The sequence below is a fragment of the Arvicanthis niloticus genome, chromosome 4 (assembly GCF_011762505.2).
Source record: "Arvicanthis niloticus isolate mArvNil1 chromosome 4, mArvNil1.pat.X, whole genome shotgun sequence".
NCBI classification, from domain to species: domain Eukaryota; kingdom Metazoa; phylum Chordata; class Mammalia; order Rodentia; family Muridae; genus Arvicanthis; species Arvicanthis niloticus.
In genome coordinates, this window is record NC_047661.1 from 78,289,886 (window position 1) to 78,295,009 (window position 5,124).

General features: G+C 43.0%; 1 non-coding gene across 1 annotated transcript; it reads right to left on the reverse strand.

The window, feature by feature from the left end:
* Positions 1-1,952: 1,952 nt before the first annotated feature.
* Positions 1,953-2,086, reverse strand: LOC117708037 (small nucleolar RNA SNORA17). The gene has a single exon (XR_004606764.1). It is a non-coding gene; the product is annotated as a small nucleolar RNA SNORA17 (small nucleolar RNA).
* Between the last annotated feature and the right edge of the window lie 3,038 nt (positions 2,087-5,124).

Genomic DNA, 5,124 nt, shown 5'->3' on the forward strand with positions numbered 1-5,124 from the left:
GGGAAGGCTTGGAAGAGGGGAAAAGAACTTTTTTTATATAAATACTTAAAGACATAACAACAATCTTTTTAAAGGCACCTGTGAGCCTCTGTCTGCGCACTGCAGGATCTTCCCAGGCTGTGAGCGCCTCCGTGACATCTGCAGCTGTCTTGCTCCTTCGCTCCTTCAAAGTTACAACTAGCCATTTGCACCTGAAGTCTTCTGGTTTGAGCAAGGGTTGGCACTAAGAAGCCCACCTCTGGGGTTGCCTAGTGCTCCTGGTAGGGTGCACCGCACTCTCCTCCTCTTCCAGGTTTTTTTCATTCCCCACTCCACAGTTATGTTCCTCTTTTTAACCATGAGTGTCCAACCAACAAAACACATGTTCTTTCTTTAATCCTATTATATTTATTTTTAATCGATTCTTTATAAATTTCTTATCATGTACCCCAATCCCACTCATCTCCCCCTTCCCTCGTGCCTGCCCTCTACCTTGTGATCTCTCCCAACCTTTCCCAACAGAGGGAGAAGAAATCTCATTGTGGACGTTGTAGTATGTTACTGTAGACCATTTGGGCCACACTTCTTTGCTTACATATATTCACTACAATGATTTGTTCATCTGACACAAGGCCTTTGGCTTCTACAAATAATGTATCAATACTGAAACCTCATCGGGATGCCTCTCAAATATCCTGTTGTTACCCTATGTAGAACCAGCAGTTCATCACTTGTGTAGATATTGGGGTGGGCCAATTCAAAGGTCTGAGAGGTCTATGAGCTGGTCAGTCTGCCAGCTCTCCTGCACTCACACCACTGGGGTGAGCTCTCCTGCCCTCCCCTGGCTAGTCCATCCAATGCCGCAGCCAACAAGAGGCAGAGCCAGCTCTCTCAGCTCATGCCCTTGTACCTAGCTCACTCATACACCCACTGCCACCAGGGTCAGGTCTATTGTGCTGCCCAGGCAAGGTGTAGGGTTTGCCCTTTCTAAGGTTGCAGTAGGTGAGGGGCAGAGCCAGCTTTCCTGCTTTAATGACCTTGGGGCTAGCTCTCCTGCTACCTGTAGGTGACAAAGTGTGAAGAGGGAGAAGGGCTTCTCTCCCTTGCCCATGTCACCACATAGCAGACAAGTGGCAAGGCCAGATCTCCCATGCTTACACCCTCAGGGCCAGCTCTACTGTGATGTCCTGGTGAGATTCAGGACTTGCTCAATTGGGTGCTGAAGCTGGTGAGGGGTAAGAACAACTCTGGTACTTTCATGACCCCAGGGCCAGGTCTCCTGCCTGCCACAAGTGGTGAGGGGTAAAGAAGGAGAAGGACATCTCTCCCTTATCCATGTCACCATATGGGAGACAGGAAGCAGGGATGGCTCTCCCACACTCATATCCTAAAGGCCTGGCTCACCAGTAATTCCTACAAACAGGGCAAACCAGCTCTACTGCCAGTGGGGCCTGCTCTCCTGAATACTGTAGCTGGATAGAGGTAGGGTCAGCTCTCCTGCTCTCACGCCCTAGAGCCAACTCTCCTACAATGCCCAGGCAAAAGGTGGGGCTAGTCTGCACAGCCCCAGGCATAAACATGTCCCCAGGTAGTAGCCCAGACCAGGGATATCTGCCTGCCCTTTGGTGGCAACAGATTCCTGTTGCAGCAGGGCCATGTATCCAGATGTGGCCCCAAGTGTCAACGCAGAACCCCACTATGATCCCAGGTTGCATCACTGGCTTCTCACACCAGGCTGTTTCTCACTACCCTTGTGTCTTTAGTTCTACCTCTCTTCACTGTGTACACACCCTTCTGTTTCTCTTCCATTTCTCCACCTCTTAGTGATGTGGGGGTCTCTAAGTGTCTGGAGAAGTCTCAGGAGTGCTGTGTCCCATTATGGCACTGGGCAAGGTTATTTCAGGCAGAGTCGGCCCCCCTCAAGCCTGCATGGCACTGGATTGGTGGTCATCTCAGGCTCGCTATTTCCAGGGAATGTTAAGCTATTAATCATTCAGATGTTCACAAGTCAGAACACTGAGCACAGACATAACCTCTCTCCTATCTGTCGACTACTAACATGCATGACACCGGAAATATCTGCAGGGGACCAACTCTTGAAGACAAATAGAATTTCAGCATTCCTAATGCCTTTTCTAACAGCATGCCTACTAAATTCAAGATTGTATAACAGATCATTTAGTTCTTAAACCCAATGTTACTTTGATTCTGCTTGAATTGATTTTAATTCTTCTCACTTGCATGATTATGTTACCGACATGCTATATGTGTGTTCTCATTCCTAGGAACAGTAAATGTTTGCTTCCTTTGCCTTTTGAATTTAGTTCAATGTTTAACTGTATTATACTTAATAATCTATTAAGTGTGTGTGTGCCGTGGTACATCCATGGAGGGTCAGGGGACAATTTACAGGAATCAGTTCTCTTCTACCATGTGGATGCCAGGGATCAAACTCAGGTCACCAGATTGGCAACACATACCTTAAGCAAGTGAGCAGTCCCACTGGCCCTTTGTTCAGTTTTGAATCTTAAAGTACTTATGATCCAGTCTGCATCAGAACATACATGGAAGCCACATCTCTCCCACATCAGAACTCTTCATTGTCCTCTCTCATCCCCTTGGGTAAGTATTTTTGTTTCTAGTTTATCTTTTACTTTTCACAAAAAAAAATGAGGAAATGTGTGCACACAGTTTTATTTCTTCCACCACAAAGGTAACATGTTATCTATGTTCTGTCTCATCTTGACTTTTGTTTTTAATCACAAACATCTTTTGGAAGTCACTTTGTAACAGGTCATGGAGGCCTTTATCCTGTTTTCATGACTGTATGATACCATGTGTTAGAGGGAGATACCCTAGCTTTATGGGCTCCTATGAGAGGACATTGAATTGTTTCCATTTCTTTTTGTTTTATTTTATTTTTATTAATAATTATATTGTCATAGTGAATGGTTTTTATTGTATAGTGTTTCATTTTTGTGGAAGTATATCTTAGTGTTTTGTGTCCATGGCTGTATTCAATTGCTAGGATTGCATAATAAAAATCCCCCAGACTGTATAGTTTCAGTAACAGAAATCTATTTTTCCAGAGTCTTGGAAAAGAGCCAAGGGCCAAAAGCAAGGTGCCATGGAGACTGGTCTATCTTCTTAGCTTCCAGATAGTGCTTTCTCCCTGTGTCTTCTCCTGGCCTATGTAAATGATCTGTGTCTCAATCTTCTCTTCAAGCCAGTAGAGTCAACATAAATAACATTATTTCACCTTAAGAAACTCTTTAAAGGCTCTGCATCCAAGCAGTTGCATTTCACTTTACTGAGCACAGGGCTTTGGCATATGAATCTGAGGCTGCTACAATTCAGTCTACAAGAAAGCTCGGCACCAGGCACGTGCCAACTCCACCTCACAGGGTTTTTATGAAGTTTTGTGCTGACACCAGTAACCACACACTTATTTTTTAATGTTCTTAAAATACAGTTCTTTCAGAAGTATTGCTTATCAGCAGCCACACTGAGAGATTTTCCTCTCGAACTGAAGGGTATAATTTTACTCCTTCAATTCCAGGATTCCTCAATGAAAAACTCATGCTCCATTTCCCAGATTCCATTTACTCTGGTGTGTATTTCTGTTCAACCAACTGCTTAAACAAAACCAAACAGAAACAGTTCTGAAGCCAGCCAGCACACACACACTGTCGAGTCTCAAATGCTTTCCCTCTATCTGACTGGTCATTTACAGATTCTTTGCCCTGTGCATCTCCTCTGCTAAAGACTTGATTCTGGAGTGTGGCACAGGTGAGTTTTCTGAACTAATGGGAAAATGCATGTGGGTAAACACGTGGGTGGGTCCTGAAGGAGCCAGGTCTCCAAGGCTGTGAGAGGAGAGGATTGAACATGCTTCTTTCTAGAACTTGGAATGAAAGGCACAGGTATTTTAGGGTGCAGGAAATAAGAACTAAGTATAATTCTTCCTAACCTCTGTCCCTTACAGTACAGCCTCATTCTAGGGATTGTGTACCTAGGGAGAGAGCAGCACTAGCCATTGTTACAGCTACTTCTGGGCTTCTAGATTTGACTAACATACAGTATGATCTGTAGTTCTCAGGGGCGAGCAGCCTTCAGCCCCATCACCTTCTGTGTTCTGTGCAGTGTTAGCTCTCTAATGACTCCCTCTCATAGTCTTTTTTGTGATGAATAATCTAATATTCTAATATTCTAGATTTTTATTTTGCAAGTGAAAATTTACTCTAAAATGTTTTCTATAGAAATGTTCTGAATTTCTAATTGTGAAATAAAACTTTCTATATTTTAGTTTACATGGCACAGCTATTGACCTAATTTGATCTTAACTGTTCATCATGGGCTCATTTATTGAAATCCAGATCCCCAGAATGTGAGCTTACACTTTTGGTATAGGTATGAAGGTGTGATACCTTCAAGAGATGTTTTCTAGCAGAAGAAAGGATATCAGAGGCATGGCCTTGGAAAGGATACTGGGATCCTGGACCCACCCACTTCTTTCTGCATCCCAGCTGATTTCTTCTCCATCCTTTTGCCAATTTTTTTTTTTTTTAAGTAAGGCCTTTCAATGTAGGCCACACTGGATTCAAGATCCCACTGCCTGTATTTCTCTTCTGAATGAATGGGATTTGAGGTGCATGCCATGATACCCAGATTTTCCTCCTCTTAAATTGATTCAGGTAAGTTGTCACGGAAGCAAAAAGCTAACTAAAATAGAAATCTATGATTAAAAAAACAAAAGTTCTTCCCTGAGTGCAGAAGTGTGATATTTTATAGCTGTTTTTATTAAAAACTCAATCAAACAAATTCTCAGTGATGAGGAAAATTGAGAATGCATGCTCATGCACCATTGATTAACACTTCTGGAGATAAATCAAGGGATATTTATTAAGGTATAAAACCACAAAACTTCACACTCAGTTACCCCATTTTTAGAAATTACCTCTGAAGTGTCAGGTTTATTTTATTATATTTACAATATTTACAAACCTTCAATAAAGTATATAACTATCTAAAAAATGATCAGGGCTGGGGATATATCTCAGTGGTGGCAACACCTGCACAGTATGCACAAAGCCAGGATTTGGTCCCAAGAGGAGAGAAAACACAACAACAGCAGCAACCAATCCA